General features: G+C 37.9%; 1 protein-coding gene across 20 annotated transcripts in view; it reads left to right on the top strand.

Moving 5' to 3' along the window:
* Positions 1-26395, top strand: part of TENM3 (teneurin transmembrane protein 3) — a 1287001-nt gene that overhangs the window by 1116102 nt on the left and 144504 nt on the right. The window lies entirely within an intron of this gene.

The raw sequence follows: 26395 nt of genomic DNA, 5'->3' as shown, positions 1-26395 counted from the left end.
GAAGATCTTGTCTAAGTTGTTTAACAGGCAATGCTTATGTGAAGCAGTAGCTATTAATGATTTATGATGTAATGTAGTTTTTACCAAGTGACTAACCTTTAGTTGTACATTTTAAAGGGTAGACTGAAGTTGGTTAAACTGTCATGATATTTAGTTTCAGAATAATGTAAAAGTTGTCTTTTACTACCTCATCAAGTTCAGCAGGTTCCAGCCATTCCTTTCATTTCCTAAGGGAAGGAGAGCAGGATTTTTTTACTGGATAGTACTTTTTTACTCAAAACTGTGGAAAAAAGCTCTAAAGAGAGCTCTAAAGAGGTGACATGAGGCAGTGGTGGCTTCTGAGATGTATGTTTCCACATTTCTCTTCCTTCCAACCAGTATAAGTAAGCAAAAGGAGCGACATGCTTTAAACGCCAATGCCTGCTTAAACATTGTGCCCAAAGAAACCACTTTTTTTCTTTTTCCTTCATCTTCTTTTTTCTTCTTTTTTTCTTTTTCTTCTTTCTTCTTTGTGTTTCTTTTTTTTTTCTTTTTTTTTTTCCTTTATTTTTTATTTTTTTCCTTTTGATATGAAAAAATACATTAGCCACAGGTTTCCATTTCTGTTGCATGAGTGAACAGATTTTCTTGGTATAGGCGTAGCCACTCTGGAAGAATATTTTTTTTTACTTCACAGCCCTTCTCAGGTAGATCCGCAAAGCTTGGAACAAGCCACTTCATATTCTAAGAACCATTCCTGTGTTTTGATTGTTAAAATCTCACCTACAGATGAACCACTAGAGGGGGCATGGAGAAATATTTTTCTGCAGATTGCACATCAGCTGATTGGACAGAATGATTTTGCCAAGCATGGCACTAAATTTGAGCTTCTCTTCTTAGCTTTGAGTGGAGTTTTGGTGTTATGTCTAAAAGGCCAGTCTGCTGAGAGCACTCATGTATGTGAATTTGACACATTTGGATTAAGTTCTTTAAAAATGATGATAACTGTCTTTGCATGTTCAACTTGCTCAATATTTAATCTGTGAAGAACTCAAAAAATGGTCATGCATTGTCATAATCAGGGTATGCTATGCTTTCTTTTATCTCTAGGAATATGAAATCTGTTAGAAAATATATGCATTATCCAAAAGGTAGCCTGATTTAGTTCAATAAGTCAATATATTTAGATTACTATACCCTTCAACCCTTCTTTTATAAATGAAAAATGAAATAGCAAGACAAAACTGCTAAAAATTTTGAATAATTGGGATGATCTGCTTGCATCTCTTAGGAAGCTAGTAAGTGTTCATCATTCCTCTAGATTTTGGTCCTTTTGCTGCTTCTGAAATTTGGAACAGTTGCTTGCCAGTGAGCTTACCAACCTTCAGCAATGTTCCTTAACCTGTTCCATCCCAGACGAGCTAAATTAATTTCATCTGATCCTCTGTCAAGTCTCAGCCTTTTAGCAGAGCAACATCAGAGGGGTTTTGTTGACAAGTAGGACCGGAGTTAGCACCGTGGTATTTGTTGAGACAGTTGTTTTTGTAAGACTTTTGCTAAGCAGGAGGAAACCCTGTGCACTCTGCAATTATGTGTTCTTTTTCCTTTTCCCTCTCTCTTCCCACTGTTCTCCTCTACCTGCAGATGTCTGATATTCACCCCTTCAGTGTGTATGTGTGGTAGTACTGTTTGCAGTTCCTGCTGTCAAGTGATCTTTCTCTCCACAAGATTAGACTTGTTTTCAGAAGTGCTTCAGCTTGCTAACCACAGAGACTGTGTGTATAGGGACTGCCATAATTTAAGTCAGGCTTGCTGCTTTTCTGCTGGGTAAGGAGAAGATCATAGGTGTTCAGGTAGTGGACTTCCATTTCTACAGCCACCTGCAGAATGAGGCTTTGTGTTACTGGAAGAAAGATACCTTTCACTCAGCACATAAATGAATGTTGCTTGGATTATCTACCCGATTTGCTTATGGTTGGTTTCTCATAAGATATGCTGATGGCCTGTTGGTGGGGGGAAAGTGTGTTCATTGTAAAACAGGGGAAAGCAGAATATACTAAGTGAGCTACAACTTTCTTCTACTCAGCAATATGCATGGTTGTGTAATATTGCACTGTAGTATGTGGATCTCTCCAATTCTATGCTATCAAGTCAATATCATTTAACTGTGGCCTTTAGAAAGCTATTATTTGATTATTCCATTTTCTTTAGCTAAAATGGTCAGTAATGAAGCATGTGTAGCACTTTCACAGAAAGAAGGGGTTTTTTTTCACTAGTTGTCTTTTCTTTTGCATCTTCATATAAGCTTTCAGTGCTATCTAATCTTAATGGGTTTAAAGTAAGTCCAGTGCCACATTCCAGATGACTTTGTCCAGTGTTTATGTTGGCACTGCTGAAGCATTTAGGGATAAAAAAGGTGCTGACTTAAAACAATTATATTATTGAACTGCTTTCAGTTATATTGACTTTATTTGAATAGTAAGTTGCATTAGCATCATCTTAGTCTATTCAAACATTTGATTGTTTTCCTTTAGAATGAGTTCATTTGATCAATGTATTTTATTTGATTGGCTCACTTAAAATTTAGAGTATCTGAATATGTGTGTAGAATTATATTACTCTATGATGCTGGATTTGATTAGCTTGTTTTGTTAACCAATGGGAATTAGCATCCTTTTCTGGAATTAGCTAAAAGAGCAAAAAGAATTAGTACAATGAGTTATCAGATGCTCACCATAGAAGGTAAGGTCTCATGGAGATATTACTAGTAGCTTTAAAAATTCAGATCAAGTGAGGACTGTTGTGGACAGTTTAATAGGAATCATTTAATTTCTCTAAGAACAGTGTGTTAGTAAGTAGTGAAATTCAGGAGGAGAGAAATTTTAGGACTACCAGACAACTCTTGTTTTAGACAGCATCTCTAATTCTAATTGTTCCTCTTCTTCAGCATGCAGCTCAGTATATGAACTGTTCCAGCAGTCAGTCCGACTGCCCACTGCTATCAGAACAATTTATTTATTACATTTATCGTTTTTAGAAAGAGCAGAAAAATGGTTTATAATGAACAGGGACATCTGAATACATATGCAGGGAAATGAAACAGTTGTTAAGGTGAGAGGGAGAGTAGAGTGAACTGGAAGCTGAGAGAAAAGGATTCTTAAATGTGATTGAGTTGGAGGGCTTCCTTATGTCACTAAGTCTGCTTATTAAAAATAGAAGTCATGTAGTATCTGTATTTAGGCATCTTGATAAGCTTCTTAATCTTTTTCCGTGAAAAGTTACAAATTAGTCAGAATTTGGAGGGGAATTTATTGAAATTAGTAGCAGCTCATCTTTTAACACAGAGTTTAATATAATAAAAAACAAAGTGCTAAATTCTTAATTTAAGCGGACAGTATGAAGACAAGATATAGTTAATATTTAATGCTTACTACTGACAATGAAATTGAAGAATCTGAATTAGAAACTCAGATTTGAGAATTTTTACCCCTAAATTGGAAATATTGTGGGAGAAGCAGAAAATGCAAAATAGAGAAGTATGTATTTCACAGCAGCAATTGTATAGTGCATTTGAACATCAAGATTCTCGTGTTTCTTAATAACAGTTTGTGATGGTAGTTTGTGTGGTGGGAAGATCTCAAAGAAATTCAGTATAACATAAACTGGTTTTCAGTTGTCCTTGATCAAGGATCTGCCAGGTAATGTACAATAAAAAAGATTTTACTCCAGCCACATGGGAATTGCAGATTGATGGGCTTTTCAGTTTAAAATGGCTATGCCTTCCTACAAATTTGGAAATCTAGAGCACAACTCTGAATTCAAACTTGTGAAAGAGAAAAAATAATGTAATAAAGCTGGTTGAATGAAAAGGTATTTGAACACTCTGCATTCAGAGGTCTCATTGTAGGACATGTCACTCTACAGACCCCAAATGTGCTGTGGCATAATTCTCCTATAAATTGAGGACTTTATTTTGTGATGATTCATTAGAACTTGAAGGAAGAGCTTATACAAAAGTATCTGCTATACAGAAATTATTGTTTTTATTACCCCACAATGTCAAGAAGCCAATGTCAGAACCTTTTCCTTTTGTACAGGTACCTGAGGGAATAGGTGCCCAGTGCTCAAGGCTGGCACTAGTAAAGACCAGATATAACACAAATACAGAGCATAGATGTGACTTTTATTAGGTGTTTGTTAGGGGTTTTTTACTCTTCAGATTTTCCCTCCATCTCCTGTTTTCTACATAGATACCACAATTCGTGTATAAGCAGCATAACTAAACAATCTGCCTCACTTCCACCTTCTTCTTTCACCAAGAGCAAAATGAAATGGAAGTGTGCACAGGGATTTGTGCTATAAGTTAGTGGAAGATGCCTGTGACTTTTAAGGCATCTTGTCTTCCCTTGCAGCTCCTGTCAGGGTGGGAAGAGGAAAATGGGATTTTTCCCTTCATACCCAACTGGCTTGTGAGAATGTTGGAAATAACCTGTGAATATTGAAGAGGCCCATGGCAAATCGAGTCTTAGCCAATGTGGAAGTACCTTGTGTGGCTTTTTGGTAGTCCTGCTTTAGTGCCTACTAAACACTTCCCAGTCCTTACTCCATCTCTGCTTTGCCACAGTTACTTCACAAAGGAAATTGCATGTACTGGTGAGCTAGAACCTGGCAGCCAGGCTGTCACCAGCCATGTGATTTCACAGAAGGAGTTCTTTTCATTTCCTAGAGTATTCTTAGTAGGAGGAGACCCACAAGGATCATCAAGCCCAGCTTTTAAGTGGATGGCCCCACACAAGGATTGAACCCACAACATTGGTGTTACCAGCACCGTGCTCTAATGAACTGCATTTTAGTGGTTCAGGTTATTGGGGAACAAAAGGAGAGGGAAGGGGGTGTGGGGGGTGTTCTAGGACACAAGGAAACAAAATTGAGGTTGTGAGATTAAATGCTTTAAAGCTCTTTAGGTTTTTGCAGTGGAGTACATATATTTACTTCTTTTCCTTTTCATCATTCTCAGAACTGTCAGTCATCTGGAATCTCTGATGGTATCCACATGCCTTATTTTCATTGTTGTCTTACACATTGTTTAATGAGATTTTTATCTCTTATCTCATAATTCATGATAAATTAAATTTTGTCATTGTTGTACCAGTACACACAATTTGTCCTCAGGTCTGACACTGGCCCTAAGACATGTTACTGGAAAAATTAACTCAGACCTGTTTGGTTTGAAATACTCCCTGATAATAAATTAGGATTAATAGTTCAGACCAGGAGAAGTTGTATTGAAGAACATTGTGAGGATATCCTATAATCTTGATTTTATTTAACATCCTTATTAGTTATATGGATGATGGAGTAAAAATGGCACTAAAGATTTCCCAATGATACGAAATAGCAAGTGTTCTGAGTGCCAACTAGAGACAAAATGTTAATAGAAGAGGGCAAGGAAAGATCATTAATTGTATAGCCAGAAACTAATAAAGTGAAATTAGAACTGAAAAATACAAGCTGGTCTGAAGTGCAGTGTATTCAGGAAAAATCTAAGGAGAAATGGTCATAGAGAATTTTAATTAGGCACTAATCTGCAGCTTGGTCTGACTCACGAGTACTGGTTGAGCTGGGTATATAAATATATCAGCAAAGAGGGATTCCTAGGCATAGCATCAATGGAATATAAGTTTAGAATTCAGACATCTGGCTGAAAGTTCCTATCAAATTCTCTTATTGCTCTTTATTTTGCTGTTCAGATATATGTGCATGAAAACAATTATGAGGTTAGAGGTATTACTATAGGGGAATAGGTAGGAGATTTAGCTGTGGCTTAATATGTGGCCTAAGCAGTAATTAATTGCTGGCAAAGAGAAGCTAATAACCAAAGATAGAATGGAACATGTTGCATGTGGTGTGGGGATGCAATTAAAAGTAACAGGATGAAAATAAGGAAAGGAAAGATTAGGCACATGGTTAGGAAAAACTGTTTAACAGTGAACTACATTAAGATATCAGTCTGTCCCAAGGAAGTGACAGAAGCTCTGTCACTTTGTAACATGATATTAAAACAAACAAAAATATAACTCATACTGCTGAGAACAAATCTACATTCAATTAGGAGAAGGTGGACTGAGATAACCTCCTGGAGCTTTTCTAGTAGTACTTGTGTGTATTTCAGATCAGGTATATGTGAGCTTGTACTTTATGACAGAGATTTTCTTACTAAGCTATGGCTACGCCTGTTAGGTTGGCAGCCTGCATGTTGAAATGCATTGCCTGTTTAAATGGAACAGAAAATGATTTGTCCTCTAGCCCAGACCTCACTCTGAAATTGTCCAGACCTTCTACAATAAATCATTTGCAAAACAGCCACTTTCCCTTCCCACGTGCTAGAGCATTTTACATCCTGCAAAATTACAAAATAAGATTCCCAGTTCTCAGTGAAAACTGCCAATGTCTTCTGGGCATGTACATATTCATGTAAATATTTTGTAAGCAAAAATGTTTGATACCCATAAATTCTCAATGCCCGCGATGCTGAATAGAGTTACTTGACAAGCTTTCTGTAAATACAGAATAAGTTCATGTTATAAAAATACATGCTGACTTTTTTTCTCAGGCCAGAGACAGTTTTGTTTCAGCCAGTGTGTAGCAGTGCTTGCAGCCTTCCTTGGTAGCTACAGAAGCATGTAAATCTCTTATGGTCCAAAGTCAGACATTGCAGGAAGGCAAATATCTTTCAGGAACTACAGATCAACAGATTTATCTGTTCCTCTTGCTTGGGGCAAATGTAGTTGCCTTAAAAACTTGAAAATTGTGTCTTGAATGCTAGCCAGTTTATTTTTTATCTCTTTTTGATATTTGATTTCAATTTCATGAATCCATCTTTTTATCCTTTCATTGGTTTTTAAGCCAAAATTCTGTCAACATTGTTCCCTTAATGTACAAAAATGTACATTTGTTCTGTTTAATTAAGCATTCAGTCTGTTTGCCAAGAGCAAATTACAGTTCCCCAGTCTCACCCTCACCCCTCCAAAATCAAATTTTGCAAAGTGGTGGGCAATTACTTCTCATATCTGATTGTTGTAAGTCATGTTTTGCTCCTAAGAGATTTTTGTAGTTTTCAATCTCTTACTATGTTAATTAATAGAAGAGCCAAGACCCAATTATTTCTCCTCAGATTGTGGCCTTCGTAGCCTTCAAAGAACAGTCTCCCCCACACCTCCTGTATCATTAGCCGCAAAATATCTTTGCAGAGATGATTTTGGCCTTTTCACAAATCAAAGGATTCAGAGTGACAAATTATCCATCTTATACTCGAATGCATGCCAGATGGGACAACCTGCCAACTGTGCATCGTGGTGCGGATATGATCTGATATGGAGGCATTTTCTCCGCTCCTCCTTCCCCATCAAAAATCATATTACAAAAAATCAGGCAGTTTAAGAAAATCTGTGAAGATAAATTCATTCTGAAATACAGTGAGACATAAAAGCAGTTTTACTGAAGGAAGCACGCTGCACCCAAATGTCAGCTCACTTAAGTGAACTAACGTGTACCTGGTGCAATGGATGAACATAAGAGTCAAAAATGCATCCTTCCCTCTTGCCAGTGCTTGCACACACATCATTTCCTTTGACTGCTTGATTACAGAGCAGACATTTCCTAATTGCAAGATAAGGAGCTTGAATTTAAATTGTCACCGTTTAATGGAAGAATCCTGAAGTCGCAATCAGGAGCAAGGATGTACTGCTCTTGTGCAGAGAGTAGGCTGGAAGAAATTTATTGTAGAAATTAATCTGTAATACAGAAGGTAAGAGGACAAGGAAACAGTTACATACAGGGGGTTTATTTTCATTATAAATTACAAATCTGAGGACTTCACCCAGGTACTGTTTATGCTGACTTCCAGAAGAACAAATATTATGTGAGTGCACAGCACATAACTTGTATAACATCAGGAGCAGATGCAAGTGTGTCACATCATCACATTAAGCTCTTTTTAATTTTTATTTTTCATTTTTTTATTTTGGGGAAAGGTCTAGTATTTTTAACTCTATACTGCAATGCAAAATCGTTTTTTAAAAGCCATTTTGAGAAAGGGAGGACTCAAGATCTTACACATGTTGCCATGTGTTCATCATATGGTGGCAACAGTCTGAATTTACAGTTTTACAACCCTTTCTTATGAGCTCTAATGCTTACTAATCCTTGATGGATTTGTGAATACAAAAGTTCTTCCAGAAACATAGAATGAGTTGGAATTGCTGTTGGATTAAATGGAAGTTGCTAGTGGAGGTTAATACAGAAATCTGGTAATTGTGATGCAACTGCAATATACGTTTTATTCTATTGTGTTAAAAAGTTCCTGCAGCAAAAAACCCGCATCATTTGACAAAATTTTTTAAAATTCTGATTTGTCTTCTCATCGCCTTTTGGTTTCCAGTTGAACTCTGTTCTCAGTAGCTGTAAGTTGGAGGATCATGTTTCAGTGCTTTAAACGTGCTGCTTGCTGAAAGTGAACAGGACTCTTATGAAATTCAGCTGGCAGATGCTTGTTGCAGTCTTTCATAGGAGGAATGGTAAGGATTTTGTGCTTGTGTCACTAAGCAAAAAAATAGTGTGCATTGATGATTGTGAAAACCATTATCTCAAAAGTTGCTTTGAAAAGTGAAAGGCTAAACATTTGTCACCTTTAACATGCTTTATCTTTTTAAATATTATCAATAGTTTTAATAGCCTAAGGACTGTGCTTAAAGCATGAGTATTCTGCTCTTCTCTCTCATATACAAAGAATTTCTCCATTTAGTATCTTTCTGTGTCTGACATAGCATTGACATGAATTTATTTGTCACTAACCCATTAGGAGTACACAGGAGTAGTAACCCTGCTTTTTAAGGATGCAGAGATCTGACTAGAAGGCACATCAGCCTTCCTTTCTCATGCAAGCCAAGGATTCCTATTGTCAGATGCAGTGGGCATGAAAGCAGCAATTTTACAGCACAAAAACTCCAATAACATTTACTGCGGTTGGCTGAGATTGCAGTGCACACAGGCACTGCTCAGTCTTGGTTGCTTAAGCACCAGCTTCCCTTGGCTTTTTGCCAGCCTGTATGCTCCAAAGAGACAAGTCCTTTAAGGCGAAAGAGTTTTCCTTGTAACTTGCTTTGGGGTAAACAGACCATTCAGGCATGGTTTATTGCATTACATACTTGACTATGCATCCTGGAATGCAGCAAAGTAATTGGTAGCATTATTTTAATCGTTAGAATTCATAGGTACGAGAGATGGTCTCTGAGCCAGGGAGGGAGGGGAAAGAAAAAAGTAAGGATGTTTCTGCCTGCTAAGTTGCTGATCATTTATTACAAAAGACTAAAAATATTCTCTCCGTGGGAATTCTGTGTGTTTACACCAGTATCCCTGCTACAGTTACAGAAAACAGAATTAATTTGCCTCTTTTTGCTATTCTTCTCTTGAAGATAAATCCCATAACAGTTAGTAGCAAGATGCAATGTCAAAGAACAGTTCTGTTTATGTAACAGGATGCTTTGTTATCATTAAAAAAACCAAACAAAACAAAGTCCTCAATTTGGAAATACTGTAATCGCAGAATACTTGCAAATTAAAAGGAAGTCAGTTGCTGTAAATTTTGCCATCAATCCAACTCATCTTTGTGTTGAAAGATACTCTGTTTTGCATTAATCAGCAGTAAACTTATCCAATTATTGCCATAACCTGCAGACTTTACATGAAATGGTCTCTTAAATATTATTTTGTATGCATTTCTTGAAGCTTCAATTTAACACTGCAGTAGCTGTTCAAACAACATACAGTGGAATTTATTTGTAATAAAGCATATATCTGAATGTACAGGAGGCTGACTTATCACTGAGTACAAAATATCAGCTGCTGCTGGTTGAGTCTTGTAGTTCATTCAGAAAGGCTCAAGGAAGAGTAAAGCTTTCCCTTGACTTTGTCACTAGCAGTTGGTGTGAGGGGACTTGTTTTTCTGTTCATTCTTAAACGTAGAGAAACCACAAGGGGTTTTGTGTTGCATGCTTCCTTCTTTCTCCTCAGCAGCATCCTAGATTGTGTTCAGGAAAGCTTTAAAATACTGTCTGTGGTATTTCTTGAGTCTCTGGGTTACTTTCTGGTAGCTTGTCCTCTGCAGAGTGGTGAAAAGGCGAGGCTAGGGGTGACCTTGCACCCCCATCTCTGTGTACACCAGCTTCGAAATTGCTTCAGAAAGCAAGTGAAGCACTTCTAATGAATTGCGCTTTTGAGTCTTTGAATCTGCACAGCGTCTCCATCAGGTTTTTACAGCTGGACTCTTCCTGTAATTGCTACTGGGGTGAGATGCACAACATGGGGTTTTGGAGCCAAGTACTCACATTGTTTAACTGGCCAAAAATAGATAACATAGAGGGAGCGACAGACTTCATGGAATTCACACTTATGTATCTTCATGTTCTTCAGCCCTTTCCGACATGCTGCTGATTTGCCAGCAGGCACTCTAGATGGGGATTAAAGGAATGGAAAAGCTAAGATATGGTTTCTTAAAGCAGCAGTATATTAGTAAAGGAGTTGTTTGTTATGTCTGATATATGTCAAAGACCTGTTTATTTTTATTGCTACCGAAAAATTAGAAAGAAGCACTTCACTGTTTTATTGTTGACACTGGAATATCTAGTAATGCTCTGGAAAAAAAGTATTCACCCATAGAAGCAATAATTTATACCTTACAATTTTCAGTTTCGAAGTACTTTAGTTCTTAATGTGCCTTCAGATATTCAGCATTTGTGGTGTATTTACGTGGATAATTCAAAAATAATAGGTCTTTCTCAAGTCTTTTTTGTGCATTTTTCAAGCACTACGGTATAAAGGTTACTTATGCCTTGTAATGTATGGTTTTCAAAATTTCAAAATTCACTGCAGTATTTTTGTTCAGATGTCCTTGTTCTATTGCCTCAAGGCCTTTAATCAGTGGTGTGTAATATGGAATATTTTTTTGTTTGTTTATAGTTTTATGTGAATAACTCAAAATAATTGGCATCAGAATGCACCACAGCATCATGTATGGATGTCTTCCTCACTGAAGTTGAATTATTTCTTTTTTTAATCTTGTCTCCCATTTAAAAGGATGTCTCTCCTTATTGTAGTGAATTCTAGCTACTATTATTTACCTGAGCCAGTAAACAGGAAGGCAGAGATGGAGGATAGATTAGATATTTTTACAACTCCTTTCTAGCTTCTAGAAAGCCCTCCAGAATAAACTGCCTTGCAAGCCTTCTGGACTGGAGGCCCTGAGGGACTTTCCTAGGCAGGGTGGAGGAATCAGCCAGTTTTGAGCCTGAAAGGGAAATACTTCCTTGCCCTATTACAGAGATTTATACAGTTAGCTAGACATTTAAAATGGCTGGTTTTGTACAGAAAGACCAGCAGAATAACAATCAAAACAGTACAGGCTGCCCAGATCCATCTAGTTGCTTTATTGTTAGTAATACTCAGATCAGCATTTGTTAAATAAATTTATCTGAAAGTTCTTTTGAAACAGTCTTGAGCTTTGGGTGCAACTTTGCTTCATTGTCATATAGTAACTTTCTATGATCGTGGCCACAACAGACCAGATATTTTTTCCCCCTTTGTGTATACAGAATTCCTTGAGAAAGAGTTAAAATTCAAACTAGTAAAGAATGAGATGTTTATACTTGGGCATTTAAACCACCTATGTCTAAAAGGGAAGTGTTCTGTAGTACCAGTTTTGTGTTAGGGAAGTTGGGGAAGCTTCCCTCCTTCATGCATGCTTTAGCAGTGTTGGTGTTCTTGTATGGTGTGCTGCCCCAGATTTAATCTGTTCTGTCATATCTTAGGAAGAGACTGTGACTATATATTTTGCACCTGGAATCTTAAACTACCATGTATTTATGTATTTTTGAGTGATGGATAGAATACTGCTTCTACAAAAAGTTCAAGAAATTTGAAGGCAGAAAGAAAATGCAGAGAATGATTAAAGGATTGTTCAAGGGGGGGGCTGTGTATGGTTGGTAGTATATAATTTTTCTGACACTAATCCTGAAATAATTAAATGTGAATACTAAATAGTCTATAAACAATGCACTAACCTTTCATCTTAGTGATGATGATTAGTGATTCTCAGCTTGCACAAGTGCAAATAATGTCTTATATCCTGGCAGAATTCAGTTGCAGTTAATATATGCATATGTTTCTATTTCCTGTTACTGCACTACCATGATTACAACAGAGCTGAAAACAAATTTAAAGAAATGTGAAAAGCATATTGCTGTGGTTACAAAGACTTGAACAGTTCAGTGGCATTTGGAGGCAGCCTTTGGGAAATCCTCTTGGGAGGTATGAAGTACAGGAACCTCTAGATGCAGTGCTCTTTCCCAGTGGCATCAGTGCTGTTTGGTTCTTTTGGAGATGTTGAATAGTAAAGGAAAAAAGTAGTTGCAGATGGACTATTTCTACCACTCAAAAACTTGCTGTCTGCTGATGTAAGCACCAGCTAGCTCCTTTGCCACGATTTCTGCCTCCAAGTGCAAAGCTCTGTTGCTTTGAGGGTTAACAGTGCTAAAATGGTGTGCTGTTTGCATTGCCCCTTGCCATAGCTGTCTGTTAATAGTGACTGTGAGATAGGAGCCAAGCCAAGGGGTGATGCAGCAAAGCCTCTGATTTGAATCCACAGAATACGTTAGAAAACTAGATCCCCTTTTCTTGGTGTATTTGTTGTTTGCCACCATAGGAATAAAGATTTCCATTGCTGCTGTGGAATACCAGTGGAAAACTAAACATACAAATAATGGGACTGCTCATCTGCAGCCCGTATCAATTTCTGAAGTTGTTCACATGGCTTACTGAGGAGCAGGCATGACTCCCCCATTCTGCTAGCAGCATATGCAACTGATATGGGGACATTTTTTTCTAATACCATGCATCATCTTTGAAAAAAAGGCAAGGAAATGTTCTTTTTCGGCTCTTTCAGACCCAAACTGCAGGTAGCCACCTTGAGGCAAAGCAGGAAAGAAATGAGTGTAGATGGGAAAGCAGAGGTTATCCTGGACTCCTCTGCCCTTAACTTCATCCTTCATGACTCATCTGTTTAATGCTCCTTGAGCAGTCAAAAAGTGCTGAGGAACGCCATATAGTCCAATATACAACTAAACAGATGCAAAGGCCCGAGCCTTTAACTCCCTGAAGTGATCTGTATGCCATGGATATGATTTTTTTTTTTGCCTTTTTATTCTTTGGAGAGATTGGGTATTGGGTTTTTTCCTCTTCTTCTATCTTAGTTTTAATCCTTCTTATCCTTTAAGTGTGCTCTTTTAATTTCTTCCTTTCCCTCTTTTTGCCCTTCTTCTTTGAAAGCATCTTTTTCTTATTAAGTCATTTAACCTTTGTTAGACCATACCATGCCACTCCATCCTAGTTAGTACTTTCTCTTTTATCCCTTTTTCTCTTTTTTTAATGGACTCTTTTAATATCATTTTCTCCTTGTTCAGGCTTCCTACGTCCCCTTCCTCGTTCCCTTTGTTGTTCTCTCCATGGGACAGGTAGATCTCATGAAAAGGTGCTTTGTTCAGAATGTATCTGCCTTGGGGCAGCTATTTAATGAAAAAATCAGCTTCCACCCCATGCTCCTATCCCTCTGAAGCCCGATGCAATAAATGCCAATTACAGTTCTACATAATTAAAGTAACCATGTCATATTTCTTTTTTAATATTAGTGTCTTCACATTAAAGGAATGCAATGCTATGCAACGTGTATGTTTTTTGAAACAAAAAAGAGACAATTTTGCTCCTAATCCATATTAAAACAGTTGTAATCTAGAATTTTCTTTAACCCTTCTGTTCTGAGAGTAGTCTAGACATCTGTAGAAGGGTCAGCAAAAACACAAACATGAGTACTTAAAAGTGTAGTTCCTTTATAATTGGGGATGAAAACTGACATCCTGCCTGCTTCTGATCCTTCTTACCCTCTTATGGCAGGAAAACTATTAGAAGAGATGAAAATTGTTAAAAAAGCCACACAGTCTTTTCTCTTGATGGCTGCTTTGGCTGTTGGGAGAGTTTTCAGCTGCAGACAGGCCAGAAGATACAGAAAAATATCAATCTTATATGCTTTTAACAGAGCAGGATAATCTTAACCTTTTGGGTGCTAGGCTACTTATCTGCCCCTGGGAACTGAGATATTCCTCCATATCTTAATAGCCTTACAAGAGGATTAAAAGCAGAAATTACTGAGATGTTGGTGCTGGTAATGGCGCTAATTTCCACAAATGTGACCATTTTTGCTATAGAGGGTAGTTGGTTTCAGACTTCTTGGTGAGATGCTCCCACTTGACCTGAAATATTGGAGTCTTTAATGTGTGTGTTTGATATGAAGAGGCTCTTTACACTCACTCTGTGGAAGTTAACATCTGGATTTGTGCTTTTCTCAATCTTTTTTACTTCCACTTTGTACAGTTTTGTAGGCCTGCTGTTAATGCACAATATTGTGCAAATGGCTAGATTTTAATAGCTGAAGCTAACAATTGGTGCAGAAGAAAAAATCTGTTCTATAAAGAAGGCTCTTATTCCCCCAAATGTTGTTAATATTATTAGGTTATATTTTAAAATTCATATATTTAACAGCCAAATGTCAACTCTGGAATTTCAAATTTTTTTAAGAAATTAATGATATAAATGAACTACTGAAAGCAGTACAGAAAGGGTGTTCTCTGCAGTGTTTCATGTACATTTCATCCCATTAGAGAAAGTATTTTTGTTCAAGAGGTGAAAGGCAGTCGGCAAGCAGGACTACAGCAAAAGTGCTGTGTATAAAAATGCTTTTTGCACAAGTGGAGGGACATAATATTAGAGTGGCATCAGGATGTGATTGCAGTGACAGTGGCACAGTTGTGTCTGCATGTGAGATGAATGATTAACTGTTGGACAAAGGATAAAAGAGTTTTAAAATGCTGGAAAAAACATGCAGCATTTTTCCTACAGTATGGAATTTTTTACACAAAAGAAATAACCTGTCTGGACACGCGCCACTGCCTTAGTGGCTCTCACATCCCACACAAGTGAGATCACACCTGAGGGTGTTTTCCACCCCTGAAGGAATGCATGTCCTCAGAGAGAGCTCAATTGCACTTTATCCAGCCATTAATTCAAAAGTTACCTTCCAGCACCCCAGCTGATTTTCCAGCAGTGTCTGAGGGCCCTGTGCTGCCTCCCCACCTGCTCCAGGTGCTTCCTCTTGGCTGCCTTTGTGCTTCCCTCTTTTTACTCAATTTTGTTTTAAACATCTTTCACCATTCTTTCTTCAGTATTTTATTATTCCCTTGTATGCTAGTAGAAACATCTTCAACTTGTCTGAGTGCTTCTGTCTGCATATTTGCCATTGTGCTTTTTTTTTTCCTTTCTCAGATGTTTGCGTTTTTAAGGGACTTTGTTGCATAGGGGCCCTTTTTATTTTAAGGAAGGGGGGCAATTTAAATTGCTTTTGTTAAGGCACAAGGAAAGTAACTTTTTTTTTCATCTCCTGTCATATTTTAGAAACTTATGAGTATTTTACTTGTGATTATATTATTGGTTTATCAGTCCAGTAGGTTCTCTATCATATTTCTCAACCGTATCTATATTCAGTATGTCATTATTATGTGTATGGAGCAATAAAATTCTGTGCAACAGAACAATGTGAATTACCAGGAGTATATTAATATTTACAATGAATCACATAAAGAACTGTGGGGGGAAAAAAGAAATAGTAGTTTTCTCATTATTAGAATCCTTCACATCTGCATGGCTCTTTAATTTTTTTTAATTATAGATATTTTCTTCTGTAGTTTCCTTACTCAGTGTATAGAAAGCAGATACACTGGCTCTACAGAAATAACTACCTTGCAAAGGAAAGACCTTACAAGAGTGTAATTTCTGTTCATTAATAGATAATTTTGAACTGATTAATGACACCAATTTTGTATCTCTGAACTAATAGCTTGAGTTATTGTTTTCAAAATTGTTCATATTTTATTGGCTGTTTATTTTCTATGGCATTGCTTTTCAGATTTATGGGAAGTACTTGGAATTATTACATCCTTCATTTGATACAATGAATATATTTGACTGGACAGCTTTATGCATTCAGTGTTACATCTTTTGTTTTGCAGCTGAAGACCAATTTCTTAATTGCTCTTGTGCATGTGGTTGTTTTGAGGTCTTTTTCTACGCTGCTGTGATTTTTTTTGCGTTTACATATCAGATGTGGGGTTAAGTCTATGATTTTACAAGTTAAAAGTCTCAAGCAAGCTTTCATTAGCTCCTCTTGTAGTTTTGAAGATTGCAACTTGCCATTGCACTGTATACTTGCAATTGAATTTTAAATAATAATTCCTAGGTCAGAACTCAGTAGCTGTTAATACAGAAGAAAAATCTTTGTGGAAACTTTTCCAAACTGTTAATTGAAATTTCCATGGAAATTTCTTGCTCTGCACTGCTAAGAGCAAGAACAAGAAAGGAATACTTTTCTGCCTAGGGCTTTTGTGGTCATACACCATAGAGATAGGAGCTGTATACAAATTTAACTTTGTCTTTTATAGACTGCACTTTGTGTTTAGTCTGAACCCAATGATTTTAAAACATCACTGTAAGAATGGTAAGAATGTAAGGAGTCATTTTTCTCTTGGAAGTAATAAACATGCCACATCCTTAAAAGACAAAGTGTGAGACAAAGCTGTAGTTGCTCAGTTTTGGTGCCAAGAATAAATGGCTTGGAGAAAGCTTAGCACCCTTATCCCTGGGGAGATGTAAGTTGTCACAGGCAGCACCAGACACAGTAACTTCTCACTTGTGTGCTGCTAAACAGTAGGGACATGTCACAGTATAAAAGACATTCATAAAGTAACAAAATGCATTTCTGACATGTATTTCTATTTTTATTAACAGTAAGTTTGTATATGCACAAATACCTAGAGTATGATGTAAAATATTCATATTCCAAGAGCTGTAACAGTGCTGCAAGTATCAAACACAATATGATTTGTTCTTCATTCTGTAAGAGCAGATGTCTTTCCTAGAGCTGTGCTCCTCACTGTATTCTTATGTGAATGCAAAATTAATTGGGAGTGAAGAGGGACCTTATTACTGTAGTAGTAGTAGTGAGATTGAACCTAGTAAATACTTTTCTTGAATGTTCTTTCTGGATATTTACTTTTCAAGTAAGATTTTATTTGCTCAGCAATGATTCTTGTGTGTGAGTTTCGCTGTTTCCACCAAAAAAGGCAAGTAAATGTATTAGAGGAATGGTGGATATGGTTAAACTCAGGCTTTAATGAAATGGCCTAATTGATGGACAGTGAGAATACTTTAAATGGGAATAAACTCATCTGCATAGAAGCTAGTTTGCTATCCTCTTTTGTTCTGTGTGCACAAACTGGAAAACTCAAAGTGCATCTTTGTTTAGTGAAAATTGTTGCTGAGGTAGAAGACGCACAAACCAACTAGGGTTGGCTTTTACAGCTTAAGGACCAGTAACCAGAATTACCATGTTTTTATCAGTAAGAAGAAACTGTTAGAAAGCTATTTAAGACTACTAGAATTAGCAAAAGCCTTCACCATTAATCAAACTACTGAGCACTAACTGTAGAGGGAGTAAATGTGGCATCTTTGCCTATGTTCAGCAAAGATCTGTACCAAGTACAGTGCAATTTGGAGTATCCGGAGGGTTTATCATGTCAGAGGAGTTCACACATCCTGTTGTACCTTATGAATTGACCAGCTGGGACTATGAAAACTGAATTGAGATTAGCTGTACATGTAACTGTTACGGAAAACAACACTGGCATGAGCAGCAGCACATCAGCCATCATTTCTTTCTTGGGATTTCCTAAAGAGAAGTAGCATAATCTCTCACTTCAGTGTATGAGTCATTTACTTTGATGGCCCAAATGATTTTCATCTATATTCTCACAGTGTGACAAAGATTCAGTAGTGCCCCCATGGCCTACATTTGGGTGAGGATTGAATATAAATAGTCATAAAGGAAGAGTCATGCCTCTGGCAGATGTGATGTTTTTTCTGCAATTTAATGTTTTGGAGACATGATAAATAATAATCAAATGGCGTTTGCTTAAAGAAGCTACAAAGCTCCTACTGGAAACAATGAACAAGATTTATATCAGGTCTCTGAGCTTGAATGAGGCATGGGCCCAGGGGCATTGCAAGTGCCTTCATTTTATATACTTTCCTGCTAGTCTGACTCACCCCCCAGGTTATTGTCAGAGCTAGTCAAAACCAGGACATGTTCATCCATGTGCTTGTCTGCTGGCCAAGGCTAGACTTTGCATGGCAGAAACCTCAGCCAGTTGGGTTCTAGAGAAAGTATATCCATTGTGATTCATGGGATAAGGGTGTAAGTTTCTTGTATCTAGACTTCCAGCATATTGAGGTCTGGCTGGCAGCTGCATGTCATGGTTTAACCCCAGCATGCAACTAAACATCACACAGCCACTTGTTTACTCCCCTGTCCCCCAGCAGGATGGGGAAAAGAGAATTTGTAACAGGAAAATGGAGGAAACTTGTGGGTTGAGACATAAAATATAGTAAGAAAAACTAAATCGTAATAAAAAGAAAAATAACAAAGATAAAGATAAGTAAAGCCCATGAAAGACAAGTGATACAAATGAAAATAATTTTGCTCATTTCACCAGCCAACTGCTGCCTGTCCCTGAGCAGTGCCTTCCCAGCCAACCTTGCCTCTAGTTTATATGCTGAGCATGACACTTTATTTTATAGAATATCCTTTTGACCAGTTTGGATCAGCTGTCCTAGCTGTGTCCCCTCCCAGATTCTTGTGCACTCCCAGCCTCCTCACTGGCAGGGTTTAGAGAGGAGCAGAAAAGGCCTTGCCTCTGTAAACACTAAGTAATAATTAAAATATCACAGATTTATGTGTTTCCAGCACAAATCCAAAGCATAGTCCCATACTAGTGAGGAAAACTATCTCTATCCCAGCCAAAACCAACAGACTTGCAGCTTCTTTTTCCATTTAAGTCATGTCCAGCTCTCAAAATTTTCAATCCATCCTCATTAACCGTGATGCCCATTAATTATCATATAATCATAAAACCATAGAATGATAAGAGCTTGTAATGGACCTTAAAGATCATCTAGTCCCAATTCCCCCTGCTTTGGGCAGGGACACTTCCCACTAGACCAGGTTGCACAAGGCCTTATCCAAATTGGCATCGAGCACTGCCAGGGTTGGGGCATCCACAGCCTCCCACAGCTACCTGTTTTGCTGTCTCACCCTCAAAATAAAAAAAATTCTTCCTGTTATTTAACCTAAATTTCTCCTCTTTTTATTTGTACCCGTTACTCCTAGTTCTGCCTCTACAGTTCCTGATGAAGGGGCCTTCTCTGGTTTCCCTTTAGGCCTCAGTCAGATACTGGAAGGGTGCTATGAGGTCTCCAAACAACCTTCTCTTCTCCAGGCTGAACTACCCCAGCTTTCTCATCCTGTCTTCAGTGCTCCTCTTATCAGCCCTCCTCTGGACTTGCTGCAACAGTTCTACATCCTTCTTATGTTAGGAGCACCATAACACAGCACTCCAAGTGGGATCTCACCAGAACAGAGTAGGGGGAAAGAATCTCCTCCTTTGACCTGCTGGCCACACTACTTTTGGTGCAGCCCAAAGTTTGCTTGGCTTTCTGGACTGCAAGCACACAATGCCAGGTCTTGTTGAGTTTTTCATCAATTATCACCCCAAGTCTTTCTCAACAGGGCTTGTCTCAACGCAGCCTGTAGGTGTGCCTGAGATAGCCCAGGTGTAGGACCTTTGATACAATATAGAGATACCATTGCTTTGGTCTGTGGATCACCCCTGAGAAGTGTCTGGTAAAAAGTCCATAAATATCTACAAATGTCCACTGAGTTCCTTTAGTCCACAACTTGGTGCTCCATCTGTTCTAGTGGTCACTCGGGACAGGAGAGGGGATGTGCTGCATGGGGGTGTTGGGCACCAAAGACAGCTCAGGTGTGGTCACTGCTGCATTGCAACTGCTTTTTTGAGGCTTCTCCTTCATTGGTTTAGTTAGCTAATACTAGAGTAGTTCCTTTAAAACACAACTCAGATCATGGGTTACAACAGTTTAAAGGTATATACATTTGACTCTTTACCCCTGGACCTTTTGGGCCAGTTTATAGGGTTTAACATGGCAGTGAACTCCTCCCCTTCCTCCCAGCTTGGCTAGCAACAAGGGATTCCAGATACAGCAATTCCCATAACATGCCCAATAAATCATCATTCAGTTTTCCCAGAGTCTGGTGCATGGTAGGGATGTGATATTCTCCCTCAATGCCATGTGTCTATGAGATTGTTTTGGAAATGAGTCCTGTGTTCTGATTCAGTTCTTCCAGGGTGCTACGTGTGACCATAAAGTCTGCTTTTCAAGGCCCAGGATAGTATTCCAACCAGTGGCATGGGCTACACAGTATTTTTCCAACCATCCAGTGTTGCTTCCACCATTGTAAGCACATGGTTAAAAAGGTGCATGGTAATGTGACATAATCAGCCAGGCTTTCCCATACTATTTCAGCCTTCACTCTCTATACCAAAAAGGCTTTATCTGCTTTACTGGTTTGATTATGGGGCATATTTGACATTCTTGGATAACCTGTGCAATGGCATCAATTCCCTTCAGCCACAAGCCCATCCATCTCTTGCATTCCTTCCTAAATGTTGTGATGTGTCATTAGCCCATCAAGCTATAAAAGTAGCCCACCTTTATGTTCCCAGTCCAGCTCCCTCTGGGCCACTTCAATTCTAGCAGTTGGGTCACCTGTTCATTCTTTCAGTGTTCTTCAGTGCCCCAACTCTTGGGTACGTGAGCATCTTGTGAGGTACTTTTACTATCACACTCTCTACCTGAGCAACAACGTGTTGCCGTAATTCAGCAGCCCAGAGGGGTGGGTGTGTCACACCACTGTCAGTTGGCTGCTTCCATTGCTGTAGCCACCACCACAGAGAGCTTGCCACCATCCAGGAGTCGGCACAGAGATAAAGGACTGCAGAGATAAAGAACTTCTCTAGTTCAGCAATATCTAAAGCCAGCTTCACTTCAAGTCATTTCGCAAACTGACTTGATTCACCTTGTCCTTCAGCACTTCTTGTGTCTTGTCCTGTAGGACTCCACACAGTCCAAACCAGTGTACAGTAGATATTTTGAAGATAAATTAGTCTTTGTCCTTTTCAGAAGTTCTGTACAGCTAGAAGAGGTTCTGAATATAAACCACTGAACATGAAAACTCTTGAGATTTTCCATTTGTCTCTAAAGAAGAGCGTATAATACATGTAATGTGCCATGAAGAAGTCTATACTTAAAAAAATTCAATAGGTCTTCACCCAAATTTTACTGAGCACTATAAAATATTTTGAAATATATGCGTGAAGCTTGTGATGTTATGGAAGGATATTGCCATGCAAGCATCTTATTATGTAATTGTTCTAGTAACTCAAAATAGCTCTTAGTTTTGATTCAGTATTTCAGTGGTACTGAGAGATTTGAAAAGTCTTGAGGAGGCTATCTACAAAGTCAGGGTTTTACTCCTAAACATGTGAAAAAAATTTTAAAAGAGCAGTTTGGTTCAATGATTATTATTAAATGATAAAAACTAAAAGAGGAAATCTTGGAACTGAAACATACCTATTTAAAAATAAATATTCACACATGCAGGGCTCTGCCCTGTTTTCATTGCCAGTTTAGGCTACACAATTAATCAGTGCTTCTGTTATCTTGATAATCTGTCTGCTTGCTGCTGTAAATAACTTACACTTGCTGCTGAAGTTGCTGACAGCTATTTAGGCTTTCAGCTTTCAAAAACGCTTCTAATTGTACATGTTTGCAGCTTCTTAAAGGCATTTGCTTCTGAGATAATTTTTGCAGCTAATGTACCTCGAAGTCTTCCTGTTTGTTTGTATTTATTTTCTTTAGAGTTGTATTTCTAAAGTGTGAATCTCTCTAATAGATTCAACTCACCTGAGACTATAAAGTGACCCAGTAGCTTTTAATGAAAAAATATTACCTTGTTTGTGAGATTGGTGGTTTATCTTTGTGGAAGACAGGAGATTCTCCTGTAATGCCACATGTAACCTGTGAAACCTTGCACCTTGGGTAAGGATGTGCAGATGAAATTTTCACACTAATACCTCTATGCAGCCAGGAAACTGAGCTGCAGGGAATTCTGTAGGGAGCAGGTGCAATGGGTTACATATGCTTTCCTACCCACAGGTGGTGGAAATTTGAGCTATATCAGAAAAAAATCCGGTGTTCTGAGTATCCCCTCCCGTTCCCTGATGTGGCTGCAGTGTGGAGTCATCGCTCAGCAGAACACAAAGCCCACCCTCCCTCCACCTCTCTGCAAACACATTTGTCTGTGCACTTCTCATTGTAAATTTGTTCTGAGAGCAGAGGACATTTACACATAGAACATCTCCCGTTTCAGGAGCAGCAAAGAGCTGTTGGTACATAATTGATTTCAGCAGCAAGACCGCTGGACGTAGGGGCTCTTGCTTGCTTGTGATCACACCACTGGCTATGCCAGGAGTAAAAAAAGAGATTTCCTGACGTGCTCTGCTGCGAGCTTACCATGAAACAATTCTCCCTCCTCAAATGTTTGGTTTTAGCCCCCGGTGGTAGTTATAAAAGCATGTTAAATACCAGACTTCTCAGCTTGAGACCATCTGTTTCCCTTGCAATCATGTACCACCCCCACACACGGGTTCCTTGTCACCAGTGTTGCAGTTTCAGCAGAAGACAAAAAGAAAGGTATTTTCCTATATGATAGTTTAGGCAGAAAATGGACCTGGGAAACATGTTCAGGTGGAGAGGGTGTGATTATGCTAGAAATAGAGGGGTTTTTCCCCACAAGTGGAAGGCAGCAGGCTTTCAGGGAGTCCAGTCATTCAGATCTCTGCTGGCTCTGTGCCTGTGTAAAATCTTGTCCCACTTGACTGGGGCATGGCTTGCTTCATAAATCAGCAGTGTTACATGGTGAGCAAGCTGTCTTCACAAGTGCTCTCCCAGCGTACCTAGAATTGCTTTTGCCAAATTTGTTATGGGTGAAGTGACAGCTGTTAGGTTTAAATGGAGTTTACACACTTCCTCTACATTAAGTAATTTGAAACACAAATTCTGCATATGTAGAAATCAGGTTACTATTAGGAGGTTTCAGATAATTTTTTTTTAAGAAGCAAATAGTATGTGGAATCTTTATTGCTACCAGAGAGCATAAAATTGTAATGAATAATTTTTTTAGTCTTTGCCTATCCCAGAAGAAGCAGCAACATTTCTTTTGATGCTAAAGTTACTCAGAAGTCAGAAGCATCATGGAATGAATTCAGTTTGCATTTACTGATGAAATGAGGGAGATTTCATCACATTTCACTGCACCATGGTGGTGATATGCCTTGCGCTTATTTGTGTGTATTTGCAATTGTTTCTAAAACTTATTTAAAAAAAAATATTTAGCTCTGCTCTTCTGGGGTCTTTTTGTGTATACTATCTAGTTGGCTATTTAATTCGAAGGGGGTAGTATTGGGCTGTGATTTCTCTACCTTTTACTGGTTCTGTCAGTGTCTGTCTGAGAACTACAGCAGTGTTATTAAGTGGAAGAGCTTACTATGACATGAATCAGCCATGTTTTTTTTAAGGAGCTTGGTTTGGGCAAGAAGCTATAAAGTTTACCTTGAAACTGATGTGAGAGATCATCTGCTGGAAACTTTGTAGCTTTGTAGCAGTAACACAACTAAGACATCATGAAGATACATCCAGGAAAGACAAAACCTAGTCATTTGTGAAAATATATATAGAATTTAAGTGTAAGAAGATTTTCTCATTTTCTGTTTTATAAATTTTAAAATTATGAACTTTCACCCCTAGCTTTTTATTTCATATAGAACAAAACTGTTTATTATCATTAATTGCAGTAAACTGTATTTTAATTTTCATTAATGCAGTAAACTTATGCTTAACCTTTTCAGCATACTGCTGTCCTTCACAGCACTTGCAAAATACATAGTGAACACATAAAAGTCTCTAATTAAATCACTCTCCATGTCCACTTACACCTCTGAATTTATAGGTTTGCTTAAAATGCTGTGCTAGGTAGGGGAGAGTTTTGTTGATAAGTTACATGAACTGAGGCAGTGAGGTTGACGGGTAGTTTTTGTTTCAACTCTTAGAAATTCAAAGTTGAGGTTTGATTTGAGGGTTAATGACTCAATCTTGCTACTGAAAAAGGAAGCAGCTGTACTGGAAACCCAGAATACCTTTTAAGAAATCTTTTGCAATGGATTTGTTCTTTTGATTGATACCTAACTAGGTTTGATTGTCATTAGAATAGAATAATATCATACTAAAATCAAGAGTGGTTTTGTTGGGGTTTTTTTCATAAGGAGGAAGAGGAAAATTCTAATTCACATGTAAGCCTAAAAAGCTTATTTAAAGTCATTAGAGAACAATAGTTCTTTAGTTTGCTCTTGTGGAGGCCTCCCCCTATTATGCATTTCTCTTCCTTGACACAGTTAAGAGAAAAAGTACTTAAAAGCTATTTTGGAAGCTTGGTTCCCTATTCTTTTCCTGTCTTTCATAATCTGCTTATTTCTTATGCTTGAAAACCAATCAATTAAATGATTTGGAGACAAGAATTCACCTGGTGATTTACTGCTTTATTTCCCTCTTGCTCTAAGGCCCAAGCTGCAGTCTGTAAGAATTTTTGCTTTGACTCTAGAGGCTAGGATTAAATTCCTTTTTTAAAGTCAAGCCAGAGTAAGCATCTCACTTATAGGTTTTCCATAAAATTTTGATTATTATGATTTTTCTAATGAAACTGTATATGCTTTCTCATTTTTCTCAGAACTTTTCTTTCATCTCTTCACTTTTGTGAGGTCTCCTCTGTGTATTATTCATTCAACCCCTTTTCTGTGCAATTCTACCGTTTTCCCCCCATGGATTTCTTTTCATGTCACTGCCCCTGTTCTGTTTTCATTTCCTCCAAAGCAAAACATGAATCCCTCTTATCTGAGTTCTTTCAAATCTGATGAAACAAACTCACCTGTTTTTGCTTAGAAGTCTTATATTGTGTGTTCCCATTCCTAGCTTATCTTTCACAGATTTTATTAGTGTGGCCTTGTGTGTACAGACAAGGGTTGAGCATGCAGAAATTGGTAAAGAATTTAATTGCTTTTAATGAACTAATTTTAGCAGCCTTTCAAACTGCTGTTGGATTTGTAAATGTGCAAAATGTTCAAGGGATGGCATTAACTATTGCAAGTCCATGACAAAAACTTCAGTTGACCTATTTAATGCAGAATTTTTCCTCTGGCTTTTGAATTTGAGGAAGACTAGGGGTTTGCTCCTTCTTCATGAATGTCAGCCATATGTCAGTAAAAGTCAGGTTTAATAGTGAAAGAACCTTTGGATGCTGTTCTATTTATTGGGCAGAAAGGCAGGCTTTTGCAGCACTGTTTGTGTCATCTGTAAGCATTACATAATCATGACTTGTGAGTGTATTTTTTCAGGTTAAAAGTTTTAAGAGTTTAGGTTTTCTTAACGTGTACAGTAGTAACTATGCTTCTAAAATAAATAGCTTTGGCAAATTGTTTTTCTTGGAAGCGATAGGAAATAAAATCAGAAGACAAAGGAAAACATACACATAGTTCACTCTGGATTAATGATTTTGGATAAGAACCAAACTTATCTAACACTTGAAAATTCTAAGAAATCTATTAAGAAGGCATACATCAGACTTTGCAATGGGAACTGCATTTAACTCCAGCTAATCATGGGGTAAGAGATGAGTACATATATTAACACACTGTGACTGAGTGATTGTAGGACTTACCCAGCTTACAGCTGAAGCATAGTTCTGCTTTTTGATATTTATTTATAAATCACAATTTTTGCAGTCAAAATGAAGTGTCTATCTGTATTTGGTATAAACATAAGGTGCAGGGTGAGCAAAGTGGGAAATGGCATACTCTGATTCATTTCACCTGTCTTTTACAGGCAGGTTTTGGCTACTTCAAGGTTTTTCAAATTCATTCTAGTCCCCTGTCACCATTTTGGGAAGCTGAATTTTTCTCCTTGTACAAAGTCTTTCAGCTGGACTTCTCCGGTTTTGTTTCATGTTTTGTTTTCTTTCAATGGAAACCTCAATTCTGTGATTAACGAGTTAATCTTCTATTTGTTAACTGCAAGCACGTTTCTCCACTGATTTCCACGAGTTAGCAGCAAAGAGGATTGTATGAAGCTAACAATAATTGCATAACTTTCTCACTCCAGACTCTAAATAAGAATGAAAGATGATTTAATTTATGAAGATGAAAACAGATCTGCTCTGATTAGGAAAGAAACATTA

Source organism: Melospiza georgiana, chromosome 5, assembly GCF_028018845.1.
Source record: "Melospiza georgiana isolate bMelGeo1 chromosome 5, bMelGeo1.pri, whole genome shotgun sequence".
Lineage (NCBI taxonomy): Eukaryota > Metazoa > Chordata > Aves > Passeriformes > Passerellidae > Melospiza > Melospiza georgiana.
Note: the sequence above shows the minus strand (reverse complement) of the source record. Positions and strands in the feature narration are given on the sequence as shown.